The sequence below is a fragment of the Scyliorhinus torazame genome, chromosome 4, assembly GCF_047496885.1.
Source record: "Scyliorhinus torazame isolate Kashiwa2021f chromosome 4, sScyTor2.1, whole genome shotgun sequence".
Taxonomy (NCBI): Eukaryota; Metazoa; Chordata; class Chondrichthyes; order Carcharhiniformes; family Scyliorhinidae; genus Scyliorhinus; species Scyliorhinus torazame.
In genome coordinates, this window is record NC_092710.1 from 259,987,263 (window position 1) to 260,004,324 (window position 17,062).

Consider the following 17,062-nt stretch of genomic DNA (forward strand, 5'->3'; position numbering starts at 1 on the left):
CCTTATATTCCACACAGGATTCGTCTGTTCCCAGCCTTTTAGCCCTGACAAATGCCTCCTTTTTCTTTTTGACGAAGCCTACAATATCTCTCGTTATCCAAGGTTCCCGAAAATTGCCGTATTTATCCTTCTTCCTCACAGGAACATGCTGGTCCTGAATTCCTATCAACTGACACTTGAAAGCCTCCCACATGTCAGATGTTGATTTGCCCTCAAACATCCGTCCCCAATCTAGGTTCTTCAGTTCCCGCCTAATATTGTTATAATTAGCCTTCCCCCAATTTAGCACATTCACCCTAGGACCACTCTTATCCTTGTCCACCAGCACTTTAAAACTTACTGAATTGTGGTCACTGTTCCCGAAATGCTCCCCTACTGAAACTTCTACCACCTGGCCGGGCTCATTCCCCAATACCAGGTCCAGTACCGCCCCTTCCCTAGTTGGACTGTCTACATATTGTTTTAAGAAGCCCTCCTGGATGCTCCTTACAAACTCTGCCCCGTCTAAGCTCCTGGCACTAAGTGAGTCCCAGTCAATATTGGGGAAGTTGAAGTCTCCCATCACCACAACCCTGTTGTTTTTACTCTTTTCCAAAATCTGTCTACTTATCTGCTCCTCTATCTCCCGCTGGCTGTTGGGAGGCCTGTAGTAAACCCCCAACATTGTGACTGCACCCTTCTTATTCCTGATCTCTACCCATATAGCCTCACTGCCCTCTTAGGTGTCCTCCCGTAGTACAGCTGTGATATCCTCCCTAACCAGTAGCGTAACTCCGCCACCCCTTTTACATCCCCCTCTATCCCGCCTGAAACATCTAAATCCTGGAACGTTTAGCTGCCAATCCTGCCCTTCCCTCAACCAGGTCTCTGTAATGGCAACAACATCATAGTTCCAAGTACTAATCCAAGCTCTAAGTTCATCTGCCTTACCCGTAATACTTCTTACATTAAAACATATGCACTTCAGGCCACCAGACCCGCTGTGTTCAGCAACTTCTTCCTGTCTGCTCTGCCTCAGAGCCACACTGTCCCTATTCCCTAGTTCTCCCTCAATGCTCTCACCTTCTGACCTATTGCTCCCGTGCCCACCCCCCTGCCATATTAGTTTAAACCCTCCCGTGTGACACTAGCAAACCTCGCAGCCAGGATATTTATGCCTCTCCAGTTTAGATGCAACCCATCCTTCTTATATCGACCTGCCCCAGAAGAGCTCCCAGTGGTCCAGATAATGGAAACCCTCCCTCCTACACCAGCTGTTCAGCCACGTGTTTATCTGCTCTATCTTCCTATTTCTAGCCTCACTGGCACGTGGCACAGGGAGTAATCCCGAGATTACAACCCTAGAGGTCCTGTCTTTTAACTTTCTGCCTAGCTCCCTGAACACCTGCTGCAGGACCTCATGCCCCTTCCTGCCTATGTCGTTAGTACCAATATGTACAACGACCTCTGCCTGTTTGCCCTCCCCCTTCAGGATGCCCTCTACCCGTTCAGAGACATCCTGGACCCTGGCACCAGGGAGGCAACATACCATCCTGGAGTCTCTTTCACGTCCACGGAAGCCCCTGACTATAGAGTCCCCTATTACTATTGCTCTTCTGCGCTTTGGCCCTCCTTTCTGAACATCAGAGCCAGCCGTGGTGCCACTGCTCTGGCTGCTGCTGTTTTCCCCTGATAGGCTATTCCCCCGACAATATCCAAAGGGGTATACCTGTTCGAGAGGGGGACAACCACAGGGGATTCCTGCACTGACTGCCTGCCCTTTCTGATGGTCACTCATTTCTCTGCCTGCACCTTGGGTGTGACCACATTTATATAACTGCTATCTATGACGCTTTCCACTTCCCTGCATGCTCCTAAGTGCATCCAATTGCTGCTCCAACTGAACCATGCGGTCTGTGAGGAGCTCCAGTTGGGTGCACTTTCTGCAGATGAAGCCATCCGGGACGCTGGAAGCCTCCCTGACCTGCCACATCTCACATCAGAGCACTGCACCCTTCTAACTGACATTGTGTCAATTAATTAGTAAATTAAAGTTAATAGTTATAATTTTAAAAAACAAAGTTACTGTTAACTATCTGTTTCCTAGCACTAGATTTCTACTATAAATGTGAAAGCTAAATATAGTACTCGCCGATCTCTGGCTTAGATACCCCTCTAAATTATAATTAAGTAATTATATTTAATTAGTTACCAATGCTTAATTTTTTAATTTATTGTAGATTCCCAACCAGCCACTCAAGTCACAGCTTTTCTGTGATGTCACTTCAGTTTCCCCCCCCCCCCCACCCCCACACACAATTTGAAAAGGTAATAAAAGTAAAAATGAGTAATAATCACTTATTTACCTTCTGAGGGTCTCAGATGTTCTCAGGTTCTCTCCCTGCTGATTAAAAGTTACAGGCCCGAAGAAAGAGAGAGAACAAAGCAGTAGGGAAAAAGCACCTTCTCCCACTCTTCACCGAATTACTTCACTGCACGAAATTACTAAGTTTCAAATTCTCACTCTGTCTGTGTCTCATTCACTCAGGCTGTGTCTTCTTGACCTGCACAATGCTTACTAAGTGCGCTTTCTGTCTGTCTTTTATACAGACTTTAGGATGACTCACACTACTTAAACTTCAAAGAGAAGAATACAATGTGTACCTTTGTGCCCCTAAACAGGCCTCAGGAGACTGCCACATAACTGCCTCTCAGCAATTAGGGTGGGGGCAGCTTCAGCCAATCAGACACTAATCTACACTGCACTTTAACTGAAAAACAACAGAATTAGATTTATCACTTACCTTTCCTGGTTACCTCAATGCACCAAATTACCAAGTTTCAAATTCTCACTCTGTCTGTGTCTCACTCACTCAGGCTGTGTCTCTTTGACCTGCATGGAAGGGGCATAAGGATATGGGAGACATAACTTGGGGAGGCTGACCCTATGGCTGCATGTATTGAGGGTCCCCACTTTTGTCTCTTGCACCCACCTTGTCCTCGGCACAGGTGCGGTCCTGCTCCTCTCTGGCAAGCTCCAGGGCTCTCTCCTCGAAGGAAGTGAGCATTTTGAGCTTGGGCATCACATTGTTCTGCAGTGCTTTCCCCTTTCCATTGTGAGCCATCTCGTCTTGAAATGAGGCAGATGAGTAGAGTGTAAACAGGATGCGTGCAGGGTCAGATGGTAATGATGCCTGGCATGTGTGCTTCACGAGTGGGAGCTGGGACATGGTGAGGAAAGGAGCTGCAGGGGGACATAAAGAGGGGTGTGAGAGCGAGAGTGGTGGGACCCCGCAAGGTGGCAGTGAGTGAGCACCCAGTGGAAGTGTGATGGGTGTGTGAGTAGGTGCATGGTGACAAATGAAAAGGCTGCCTTACCCTGGCTGCACGAAGGAGGACATTCTTCCTGCACTGTATTGCATCCGCCTTGCAGTGAACTGGTGCTCCACAGCACTGCCACTGCATCCCATGTGGAGCTGGTGACCCGGCCTTCTGCCCATTTGAGGGCAGAGGATGTCTCGCCTCTGCTCCACCCCACCCAGTATCTTTGTGAGGGCTTCCTCAAAGAACCGTGGGACTGTCTTCCTGGCCGCTATCCCCCCGATTGGACTTGGTGCTGCGGAGGCGTTTAAATAGTACGCCTCCCTGATTGATGAGCTCAAGTGATGCAGGGCAGGTGAATCAGAGTCAGAACATCATGGCGTGAAACTTGTGCAAAAATAAATGTTTTTAAGTGCCTGAAGATAGGCCGTGATTTCTTGTCAACAATGCCAGTGGGGTACTCACCACCTTCTGAAGGGAAACTAGGGATGGGCAATAAATGCTGGCCTAACCAGCGACTCCCACATTCTGTAAATTAACTTTAAAAAATACTCTCAGGTTTTATCTCTGAAACTGACACTTACAATTCTGCCTAATGTGCTGTCGATTGAATGGAGGAGTTCACTCATATTGAGTCCATCTGGTGTAAAGCTCCACGGCACTGGAGTTCTCTGCATGTGTGACAGCTCGGGGTAGTTTTCAGTAGAAATGACCACCCTCAAGTGTAGCTGGGGCATCCTCCATGGATATTTAGGCTATTGCCATAGAAGGTAGGGGGGCGGCATCAGACTGAAGTAGATTCACTTCCATCATCCAAATGATTCGGGCTTTACTGATATCATTTTTACATTGTGATTTGTTTTCTTGCAGCCTTGTAGGAGGCAGGAGCATGGCAAAAAATGGCACAGAAGATGATGCGCTTAGGATGGCAACACATGCAGGCCCTCCATTTAGATAAGAAGAACTATTTAGTTTAGCACCACATTGGTATTCGTGGGATTTGATGGATGCAAATTGATTGTGACATTACAATAGTGGTTACCCCACTGAAAAAATATTTAATTGGCATCAAAGAGCTTTGGGACTTCCTGTGTTCACCAAAGGCATTATATAAATGCAAGTTTTTCTTTATCTCGTTATTTTGTTGTCTTTACATTGTTCCTTTATTTTGCTACCCTGGTGTCGCCCAAGGATCACTTCTTGGCCTCCTCCTATTTCTCACTTACATGCGGCCCCTCGATGCCATCTTCTGAAAGTTAAGTGTTAGTTTGCAAATAGAAAGCGAAGGTGCTGGAAAAGCTCAGCAGTATCTACAGAGAGAGAGACAGACTAAATGTTTTCAAGTCTAATGTGACTCACCTTCAGAACTGAAGAGATACGAAAATGTGATTGGTTTTATGCTGTTGAAAAGCGGGGAGGGTCAAGTGGAGCAAAAAGAGGTAGAACATAGAACATTACAGCGCAGTACAAGCCCTTCGGCCCTCGATGTTGCGCCGACCTGTGAAACCACTCTAAAGCCCATCTAGGGTAGGGGACAGGTGAGAAGGCAGGGGAGATTAAGTTACAAAGACTTCATGGAACAATTAAATACTCAGAAGATCAAATCTTTTGTCTGCAATATATATCTTATTTCCTGGCTATCAACACCGTCCCTCTCTTAACTGTCTGAGTTTGAGGTAGGCTTTTTGCAACCTTGGTGTCATATTTGACTCTGAGTTAACGTTTCAACCACACATCCATTCTATCACTTTCCACTGTGACATTCCCCAACGCTACCCTTTGCCTCAGTAGAAACCCTAATTCATGCCTTTGTTACCATTAGACTTGCTATTCCAATGCAATACATTCTGCCTGTCATACATTTACGGTCATTAAAAACGTTGTTGCCCATGTCCTAACATGTGCTACATCTTTGTTCTGCTGATCTACCCTGGCTCCCACCTTGGTTTTAAAATTCTCATTCTTGATTTCAGATCCCTCCAGATTTCACCCTCTCCTTACCTCTGAAAGGTTCTCCAGCCCCACAGCCCTCTGAGATATCTGTGCTTGGCTAATTCTGACCTCTTGTGTACCCCTGATATGAATTGCACCACCATTACTGGCCATGCTTTCAGCTGCCTAAATACCTTATAACTCTGGAATTCCCTCCCTACGTTCCCCACCTCTCTACCCCGCTTTCCTTCTCTAAGATGTCTACCTCCTAACTAAGCTTTTGGTTATCTTGCCTAAAGTTACTTATTGGAAAGTACATGTCTAGATGGATAGAGAAGCAAAGGGATTGCAGAATACAAAAATACCAATCACTAACGTTTACGTCACAGGTAGGTAAGGGCATAAAAAAACCACTAGGCTTTATTTCTAGCGGGATATAATTGAAAAGTAGTAAAGTTATGCTGAACCAATATTGAACCTTGTATGGACCACAATTACTGTGGTACAGTTCTAGCCACCATATTATATATTGGAAATAGCAGAACTGGAGAGGGTGCAGAGGAGATTTACAAGGACAATACCAGAAATGCGCGGGTATACATTTCAGGAAAGGATTAACAGACTGGGTCTCTTCTCTCTTGAAAAACAAAGGCCCAATGGATGACCTAGTAAAAAATAGTGACAGGTTTTGGTTTGATAGAGTGGATACAGAGAGAATGTTTCCTCCTGAAAGCTGCATATCTATACGTCATCAATGCAATAATAATAATCTTTATTATTGTCAGAAGTAGACGGACATTAACACTGCAGTGAAGTTACTGTGAAAATCCCCTAGTCACCACACTCTGGCTCCTGTTCAGGTATTCTGAGGGAGAATTCAGAATATCCAATTCACCTAACAAGCATGCCTTTCAGGACTTGGGGGAGGAAACCGGAGCACCTGGAGGAAACCCACGCAGATACGAGGAGTACTTGCAGACTCTACACAGGCAATGATCCAAGCCGGGATTCGAACCCGGGTCTCTGGCGCTGTGAAGCAACAGTGCTAACCACTGGCTACAGTGCCACCCAAGATAGCCAAGAAATCCAAGAGGGAGTTCAGAAGAAACGTTTTCATCCAAAGTTAGAATGTGGAACTTGTTACTACTACAGGGAGTAATTGAAGGGAATATTTATGAGGAAACTAGATAAGAATGAAGGGAATAGATGGTTATGACAGTAGATGAGAAAAGATGGGAGAATGTTCCAGAGGACCATAAATATCCGCATGGATTTGTTGAGTTAAATGGCCTATTTCTATGCAGTATATATACTACTGCCTTATGCACATCACATTTTGTTTTATAATGCTCTGTGAAGTGCCTTGGGAGGTTTTATTATGCCAAAGCCCCTAAATAGATTTGTTGTTGTTTATAATTGCATTCTGATATGTAATATTCTTGTCGGAGGGCCTGATTTATGTTGCAAAACACGGGTAGCTAAAGCTATAAATGATTTAACATTAACTGTGGGTCAAATACATACAAAACAACAGATGAATAACAATATGAATATGCACACGCAACCTCTCTCTTCTGCTTCCTCCAGCCAGTCTGAGGGGGTCATCTGACTCTAACATTCACTTATATGACGTGGACATGCCGGCGTTGGACTGGGGTGAGCACAGTACGAAGTCTTACAACACCAGGTTAAAGTCCAACAGGTTTGTTTCGATGTCACTAGCTTTCGGAGCGCTGCTCCTTCCTCAGGTGAATGAAGAGGTGAATAAGACGCTTGTGGGAAGACATTTGCTTCCTCCCACCGCCCCCCACCCCCCCAAAATAAACATGAGCATTTTATCTTGTCTGTCGGAGCATCGACTAATTTCCATTTTAATTTCATTCACCTGAGGAAGGAGCAGCGCTCCGAAAGCTAGTGACATCGAAACAAACCTGTTGGGACTGTAACCTGGTGTTGTAAGACTTCATACTGTATTCACTTATATACTAGTGAGACTCCTAGTGGTCAGTCGGTGAATTACAACACAACCATGATATCACTCCATGATACTTAACAAATGTTTGTCCTTTGCCACATTGAGGGCACTTGACTTTACATTTGGAAGACCCGGTTTGATCTTGACCCTGAGTCACTCTCTGTATGGAGTTTGCACATTCTACCCATGTCTGCATGGGTCTCACCTCCCCCCCCCCCCAAGCCCAAAATGTGCAGGGTAGGTGGATTGGCCACAAAATTATCCCTTAATTGGACAAATGTTTTCAAAAAAAATTACATTTAAAGCAAGAAAAAAAAATCACTCAATGCCTCAATGTTTTTAATTTAGCAGGACAGCACCGCGAATGGCAGGACCAGGGGGTGCTTTATGAACGCCGGGGACATCGCCCTCTAATGGCAGGAGCAGGGAGCGGCCTGTGAACGCCCGCGATAGCGCCACGTGCGGTAGGAATGAGAATCTGATTATAAAATGTCCTGCACAACACCGCCCCCTGTGGCAACGTGCAGTGGGCTGGGTGAAGGAGAAGCGATGCTCTTTGACCCTGTTTGCTCAGGAAACAAGATGGAGTCGGGTTGCGCCTGATAGATGTCGGCAGGTTTGCGAGTCGAGGTGAGGGGGAAAAGTAGATCGCAAGCGGCCGGGGGATGCGGGGCGGTACGAGCCGGTGAATGGGGCCGGGTTGTGGGGAAGAGGCCGCTCCCCTCCCCCCTCGGTCCGGGCGCAGAGCCGTGCGCTGCAGAAGGTTCAAAATGGCTTTTCCTTCGCAGCTGGGGCCTGAGCTTCAATAAAATAACCAGGATCTGGGCCCGTGCCGCACGTCCGGATGGGGAAAACGCCTTGAGCCCTCAATAAGACGCTTGTGGGAAGACATTTGCTTTCCCCCCCCCCCCCCCCCAAATAAACATGAGCAGTTTATCTTGTCTGTCGGAGCGTCGACTAATTTCCATTTTAATTTCAGCTGCGATGGCCCAGGCTTGGGGTTGGTCTCAGTTTAGGAGCTGATCGTAAATCACCTCCTGTTCTATTGGAGCCTTCCGCGACGTTGCTCAACAGACCAAAGTTGAAATGCTCACTTGCACTACCAATATATAAAATCTCCCAAATGATATTTCTTTTAAGTAAATCGATTGCGTTTTATTCGTCAGTCCTGATTGCCCGATATGAGTTCACTGAGACTGCATGTCATCTTTAGCGCTTCAGATTCGCTCTCTTGACGGTAAATATGATTTTTTTAAAGCTACTTGTATAATTCATAGACTAGCTCATGCCCTTACATGAATTGGCAGTCGTGAGCTGGTTTGTGACAGAAGTGATGATAAGCCAGCAGTCCCACCTACAAGTGAAAGCTCACATCGTGAAAATAAACTTGTATAACAAATGGGAAGGGTGTAATTGTGAAGGGAGTGATTGTATTAAAATAATATCATTTTCCCTGCATCGGGTATCTTTATTTAAAAAAAAACGTAAATTGTGACATACATTGCCTCCATCTACACTCAGCTGCATTACCATGTACTTACTATATCACTTTTAAATCAATTTTCTGTCACTTTTATGTTTTACAATCTTAACGCATTGAATCTTACTCTGGCCAATTTTGTCCAATAAATTAATGACTAGTTCACCTTTTATGTGTTTGTTGGTAAAAATAGTAAGCTGAAAAGCAATGTATGAGAATTTTCTTGAATGTTGTATGCAGTCCTTTGCTTACTGCAAATTAGTTACCTGCTGGAATGATGCCTGATGTGGGTGAAAATACTGGTCATGAGCACCATGGAAACATGAGCAACATTCTATGGAGAGGAAACTCATCATTATCGGTTAGACCAATAGGAACAACTGCTGCAGGCCAGCAGAAGAAAGTTAGATCAACCAATAAAGAACTGATCTTGGCATATCATGATCAGGAAAAAGCAACATTGAACTTCATTCTAGACGGAGAACAGCAGCAGGACTGCAGTGTGTCACTGAGTCAACATTCTCAACAATCTCCCTGATAAAGTCTTGTTCACAACTTTTGGACAAAAATGTTGAAGCTGCATGAATGTGTATGAATGTTTCTATTTTGCAGATATTTAATGTATAAACCCATACTGTACTGGGTAACACTGGTAGAATTACTTAAATAATAGTAATAAATACCATGTCAGAATTCCAAACTTTAGCGAAAGATAAAGACAGTTTTATAATGAATGGTGATAGATGTTAAGAAATATAAATGTGAAGTACAGTTACAGGTAATATGTATAAGGTGGTTTCTACTAAAATGTGCATGTCAATAAAATTGTGCTGTGGCAGTTTGACTAGTAGATGGTTATTAATTTCTATTGGACAATACTACTAGGATGTGATTCCACGGATGTAACTCTCCCTTTGGCACTTTCTCTATGGCTGTTATTTATGTGTGAACATTGTCAGTAAGAAGAACAGGCTGTTTAATTGTGGATCATTGCCCAGCCTAATTCTGTTTTCACTACATAAGGCAGTCACATGCATATTAGAGGTGGTCAGAAATTGATTTTGCCCACTAAACTCCCAAATCTCCTTAGTTTGTGAAAGTTTTTGATAGACTATTCTGGTTGGTCTTAGCACTACCCCTGTCTGGAGCAAAGTTGTAAAGGCCATTTCATAGATTTCATAGAATTTACAGTGCAGAAGGAGGCCATTCGGCCCATCGAGTCTGCACCGGCTCTTGGAAAGAGCAACCTACCCAAGGTCCACACCTCCACCCTATCCCCATAACCCAGCAACCCCACCCAACACTGGGCAATTGTGGACACAAGGGCAATTTAGCATGGCCAATCCACCTAACGTGCACATCTTTCGACTGTGGAGGAAACCGGAGCACCTGGAGGAAACCCATGCACACACTGGGAGGATGTGCAGACTCCGCACAGACAGTGACCCAAGCCGGAATCGAACCTGGGACCCTGGAGCTGTGAAGCAATTGTGCTATCCACAATGCTACCGTGCTGCCCACTGTATTTGAAAGCTCAAAAAAGCCAATGAAACAGATCCCTGCTGAAATTCTGAAACATGGCAGAGATACACTCCTGGCACGGCTATTCAATCTCTTATCCATCATTTGGGAAGAAGAGCATATGTCGGGAGCTGTGACCGGGACCATATTGAAGAAGGGCAAAAGACCGATAACGGTAAACACAGGTGTCTCCCTGCTCCTTGCTGTAAAAAAAGATGGTTGTGAGCATCCTCCTCGGCCACTTCCTCCTGTTGGCTGAAGAGCTTTTTCCAGAGTTGCCTGAGGAGGTTTTACCCACCAAGAGGCAGCTCAACCATTAACTTCACTGTCCAATGTCTTCAAGAAAAATGCAAGGAATAGCACCAATGAGTGCCCTTTTTTGACTTTGTCAACTCCCAAGAACTTGTGGAGTAGCTTTCTTAAAATTTGGCTGTCTCAGGTATTTGTCACGATCCTCTGCCTATTTTGCGATGATGTACAACCGTGATCCTCACCCATGGAATCACCACAGACCCTATGAAGACTGGGGTCAAACAAAATTGTGACATTGGGTCAATTTGTTTCTCCAATTTTCCTTGCTGCAGTACTGCACCTCACCACGAGCAAAATACCCATAGGTGTGGACAGGAAACCGATCAACCTATGCCATTTTGAATCCAAATTCACAATGATCACAGCCTCCGTCATTGAGCTGTGTGTGCTCACTCAGAAATTGAGCTCCAGGTTTTGATTAAACACTAGATAAAAGCAAATTACTGCAGATGCTGGAATCTGAAACCAAAGAGAGAATGCTGGAAAATCTCAGCAGGTCTGGCAGCATCTGTAGAGCGGGAAAAGAGCTAACGTTTCGAGTCTAACCGTTTTGTTCTCTCTGGGGACTGCAATTAGCACGCTTCCCCTTGGTTTCTGTGGCTATTAGCACCCCGTTTCCCTGGGTTTCTGTGGCTATGATTCATCTTTCATTCTCACGCCACAGTATAAATATTTCCCACCTTCTCTGTCTTTTAGCTTTGACTAAGGCTCATCTGGACTCAAAACGTTAGCTCTTTTCTCTCCCTACAGATGCTGCCAGACCTGCTGAAATTTTCCAGCATTTTCTCTTTGATTAAACACCCTTTCATTATACACCTGGGAAAACAAGGGTCCTCTTCTCACCAGCTCTCACAGCACAACACCGAGCCAAGATGAACGGCAAGATCCTGGAAAATGTGGGTAATTTTCTCTCTCTTGGGATTCGGTTCTGAAGGCAGCAATAGATAATGAACCCATTGAACTGGCATGGAAGCAAGACATTCCTGATTCTGAGGGACTGCCGAAGAGGAAAATATAAAATCGGGAGATCTTTTTAAAAAAAATGAATATCGAAATGATACACATTGAATTCATGTGAAGAAGATAAAAATGTGATAATTATATACGTACCTTCCAACATAAAGCCCCATTGAACAGGAATTGAGGTTACATCCTTCGAGGAGCATGTTAGCATTGTTGGTTGATCTGTCTACTTTTGTGCTCCAGTTGCTGTATTTCAATATATCAAATTACATTTTAAAGAGTAATCCATTCGGGAAATAGACCGTATAGGAGGCCCTGTCGCTGGCCCAGATGCTTCGGGTTTGAGTCCAATGTCAGGAGGGAGCCACGTTGGCCACGGAAGTATTCCTATCGCAATTCAACAGTTTGATAACTCCGGAATCCTGCCACCACTTACCCCACTACTTCCCCATAGGGTAAAGAAAAACTGTGGGTCTGAAGATGAATTAAAAAATATATATACAATGTGCTTTATTGTCCATATGTCAATTCTGGCAATCAATTGTACCTTCACTTCATAATCCTATCACGTTGGCAGCATGGTGGCGCAGTGGATAGCACCGCTGGCTCACGGCACCGAGGTCCCAGGTTCGATCCCGGCTCTGGGTCACTGTCTGTGTGGAGTTTGCACATTCTCCCCGTGATTGCGTGGGTTTCGCCCCCACAACCCAAAAGATGTGCAGGTTAAGTGGATTGGCCATGCTAAATTGCCCCTTGGAAAAAATTTATAAAATAAAAAAAATAATCCTATTTAGTTCAAAATCTTAAGTCCTATAAGTGCACTGTTCGTATAGTTAGTTCTTCCCAAAACACGTCACCCACATCCTTGCATCTGTAAAATGATGGACAATGCAGCAAGTCGAACCCATTGGGTATGGGGTCGCTTTGTGTAGTGCAGTTTCAGTGATGGCTGAAGAGACCAATCTGTGAGAGGCAAAGTCTACCACAAATTAAGTGGTTTTCAAGTTTTTTGTGGATTGTTATTTTCAGTGTTGGCACCTATTGGCAAACTGCTGTAGCCACTGATCACTCTGGTAGTGCATGCTGGCCTGTAGGTGATGTTGCCATTCTCAGGTGTGAAATATGTATATTTAAGGCTTCATGTCACACTAGCAAGCATCCTTGCAGAAGGGGGCATCCTACAGGTCTTCTGGCTCCAGTTACCTCGCCATGCAGAAAATCACCTTCCAGCTTGTGAATGTGCCCAAAATATATCCTTTCGCTGAATTTCAATGGATAATTTCTATAAGAAATGCATTAGGATATGGAATACTTAGGGAAAGAGTGAGTTCAATTTGTAGGTTTTTAAAATTATATAGCCATAGCCAATGTATTTCTCATCAAGTATACAAAGAACATAGCACAGGAACAGGCCCTTCGGCCCACCAAGCCTGCACCGATCCAGATTCCTTATTTAGACGTACTACTTATTGCCCAAACGATCTGCAAACCTCCAATCCCCGCCCCGGCATTAATTGTGGCATGACTTTAACATAATTACATAAAAATAGCACCATTGAGGTTTTTTTTTCTTTTTATGCAAATTTTGAAAGACGGTTAAACCTCTAATTGGAATCTCTCAAAGATAACACTGGAATATTTTGAAGTGTCTGGAATGGTCACAAATACTGTTTTCCAGTTGTAAATTCAACTTGTCCTTTGTTCTTCTGATTGAATGGAACTAGATTGTACCAGGAGTGGTAGTTTTCATTTAATACTGTGAATATTGATTTATAATGGAAAATCACTGAGCAGATAAAGTGTGTAACAATTGCAAACTTTCTTTTATAGTCTGTACGCTGCCCTAGTTGGCAGATACTTGTGATCAAGTTTTGAAATCCTACAGCATGGTCTGTAGTTATTCCTGTAGACTAATGATTAAGTCAGCAGCTATTAATCCTTTTTTTTTTTTGCTAAGGGATGGTTTGTTATAATGCTACCAAGTCCATTTCTTCTCATCAATCAATTGACATTTTTTTCACCTGGTTTTAACCAAGCTTGATAAGTATTCTCATTTGACATCATGCTCCTTCCAGAAAATGAATCTGGCCATTGTTATAGATTCTTCCCTGTGGTATCCCAAGATGGTGCAGTGCTCTCAAGTATTTGCTGATGTGACCTGAAAGCATCACATTCTTTGCCCCTTTAGTGGGGATTAATTATGGTGGCAAAAAAAAAATCATGCATGGGGATAAATTGATTGTGGGAGTGATGTTATTGGATTCACCCACCCTGCATGCTTAACAAATTGAAGTGATAATGAAGTCGCTTATGGATTTACATCAAATCATAGATAACTTCTCCGGAGTTCCTTTCAAAACTGGTTGTTCTCTGAACCGTTATTTAATGGAATCTACATATCGTAGTATTTCCCTTCAGTTTCTGTTGTAAGGAGTTTAATGAACATTGCTTACAATATGATGTTTTCATTTGAAATCAGTAGTGCTCATCAAATAAGTGGTTCAGGTCCAGTAAAAATTGAAAAACCACAGGGAAAGATTGTTTTGCCTCCAGTGTTGTTGCATGACTTGGTGGTCACAGTGCTTTGTGCTCCATCTTAGTAAATGGAAACAATTGTTCGCAAGCAAAAAGGATACTATTTAAGCTGACTTTCCGTTCCTAAACGGAATCTGATGATGCCTTCCAAGTTCTTTTGCCTCCGTGCTGCCTGAGGCATTCAATATGAAGGTCACATCTCAGTAATTATTGCAATGCTTGATATTGACCAATTGAACTCCTTCGAATGGTCAATGCATAATATAGCTTCAGTTGAAGGTGGTGGAAAGTGATTGGTGAATGCCCCTATATCGGAGTATACTGTTGGCTAATTTAAAGAAGACCATTCTAAGCCAGCATACTCTGAAAAGCTACACTGTACATGTAGATGTGATTAATTTAAAAAATAATAATGTAGTTTGAAGTATTCAGATGAAAATGTAATTGCACATTTTTGCTTTCCCATGTGATGTCTTGGACAAAGTGATATTTTGGTGACATGTCAGCCCATTTTGGTAAGTGGGGTTTCTATTTGATGCATTAGTTTTTTTCCACCGAAGAGTTAGGACTTGTAGCTGTAATGCCCTTGTTGTTTGTAATGCCCTTGTTGAAGGTAGCCTATTGTATTCTTTCTTAAATTGATAATGAGATGGAAGTGAAACGTAACTTAAATGGTGTAAAGTGGAAATGCAGACTGACCTATTGAATAGCTCAATTAGCTAGAAGCTTCTAATCATGTATCCCAGCTACAGAATTTAACTACAGAATTTAACTTTTTTGACAGAAGTAAAGGGAAAAGATTAAAAAGAAAACTGCCGAATTCTTCAAATTGGAGCAAAACATTGTGTGGATCTGCAATAACAAAATTAACCAGGTGTGTTGGAACTAACTTCTATCCAATCTGTGTGTTAATAACAGCTCTTCAGTGTTTCTAAAGTAAGAGAATGTCTCTGAGCCAAGCATGTAATACAATTATTGTGAAAAGCTCCATTCACTGCATTTTTTAGAATGATCCTTTTGAGCTTACTAAGAGTGATAAATCTTTCAAGGTTAAAGCAAAACTGAATTTAAAACTGAGGCTACAATACTTGTCATTTGGTGTGTCATTATCACTGAACAGGATTGAGTTTATGAGTTAACCATTTTAGTTTTGGAACAGTCTAACTGTTCCAGATGGCTGCATTTTGTTTTTATCTCTGTATTCCGAATTACATATAATTAAGCTGTGTGTTCTTATTTGGCAATTTTAAACCACTGGTGGAGCCAAAGTGCTGCAAAACTTCCTGAATTGTGATTCAAAGGACATCATGGTGAATGCTGATTAGGCCTGGTGCTAGCTTTGTTTCATGGCTGTTATACTTGTGTTTTGTCAGCTTATAGTGATGGAGTAATTAAGTTTCCATTTCTTTTCACTGAATTGGGGAAGCCAAAAATCAGGTCTCATCTGTTATTTGTGCAGTAATGTTTATTATTATGCTAAACAAAAGTTATGCAATGTGTTAATTTGGCCATGGTTTGCTATTATAAATGATTACAATTCGCTTCTGAATTTTTAATTCCCTATTTAGCTTTTTCTTATGAACAATTTAATGCACAATACTGAATTTGAATGTCAAGCTCACTTCCAGTTTTGTTGCTTCTGAAATCTATTTAGAATTTTAAACATTGCAAATTTAATAACCTTGCCTGTTTGTTTTTATTCATTCATGAGATGAGCATCATCTGGCAAGGCCAAAATTTGTTGCCCATCTCGACTTACACTTGCAAAGGTGTGACGGTGAGCGACTTCCTTGAATCCCTGCAGTTCACGCGGTGCAGGTATGCCCCCAGTGCTGTTAGAAAGGGTTCCAGGATTTTCACCCAGCAATAGTGCAGAAACCATAATAACTATTTCAAATCAGGATGCTGTTTGACTCCGAGGGGAGTTTGCAGGTGGCAGTATGCCCATGTGCTTGTTGCCTTTGTTTTTCAGGTGGTAGGCGGTCATAAGTTAAGAAAATACTAACAAAGGAGCATTGGCAGCTTGCTGCAGTGTATTTTGTACGTACTGATGCCAAGGTGCACCGGTGGTGTGAGGAGTGAATGTTTAAGGTGGTAACTGAATGCCAATCAAGAGGGCTGTTTTGTCCTAGATGGTGTTATGATCCTAGACTAGACCCCAAGGTTTTTGCAAGATCCTATTGGGTACTAATAATGTTTTCATATAAAGTAGACAAAGTTTGAGAATCAAACCACTTGCTCAGTGACGGCCACAAGATTCCATTGGTTTTGAACAAACAAAAGTACATTTCATTTAAACAATTTTCAATATCTATCTTGCATGCTAATATTCAGGTTTAATGTGAATAAACAAGCAAATTGTGGTGAACACACCACACTGCACAATAAGTGGCAGATGTGACCAAGACAGAGTTCACAGATTTCTCAACAACCCACCCAGAGATCAGTAACACTGAGTCAACCAATCTCTCAAGAAATTCTGACTCTCATGAGGGATTCCAGTCTTCACCTTCAAAGATCTAACCTGGGACTTCTCTCCAAAGGTTTTTCCCACTCAGCGGCATCAACAATAACCCATCTTGCAGGGTTCCTATCTCATCTTCCCAGATCCTGTTCCCTGGATTTCTGACTATGCGCCCAAGTGCCAAGTCACAAGCACTACTTCACAAACACAATTTCAGATCTTTGGCTGTGCGAACAAAACATTACTGCTTCAAAGGGGTACATTTGTCTCTGTGGACCATAGAATGCAGTCACTAACCTTTGGCTGCCTTCTTCATTTAAAGTGTGCTCTCTGCGGCCCTTTTCTGATTTTCAGCCTGTTTGCTGTCTTGGGGACCGTTTCCTATCCTTGTCCCCTCTCTGGACTCTTGGGACATCTCCTTGTCCCTTTTTTAGTTGCCTTCTGCACCCGGTCACCTGACTAGCATTTTTACACTTTTATGCACATGTACACTGGAGCCAAAGAACATAAAAATGTCAATTTGCAAGTTTGCAGCCTGCTTCCAGTCTGTACATGCGTAATAGCTCCATGGCCCATGAGG

General features: G+C 43.1%; 1 protein-coding gene across 2 annotated transcripts in view; it reads left to right on the forward strand.

The window, feature by feature from the left end:
- The first annotated feature begins 7,715 nt into the window (after positions 1–7,715).
- Positions 7,716–17,062, forward strand: part of LOC140410901 (bcl-2-associated transcription factor 1-like) — an 82,390-nt gene continuing 73,043 nt past the window's right edge. Inside the window, exons 1-2 of one of the 2 annotated variants that reach the window (XM_072499681.1) lie at positions 7,716–7,837; positions 14,803–14,892. The gene's annotated coding sequence lies outside the window, so the exon portion shown is untranslated. The remainder of the gene's footprint in view (positions 7,838–14,802; positions 14,893–17,062) is intronic. The other variant, XM_072499682.1, reaches the window with a different exon arrangement.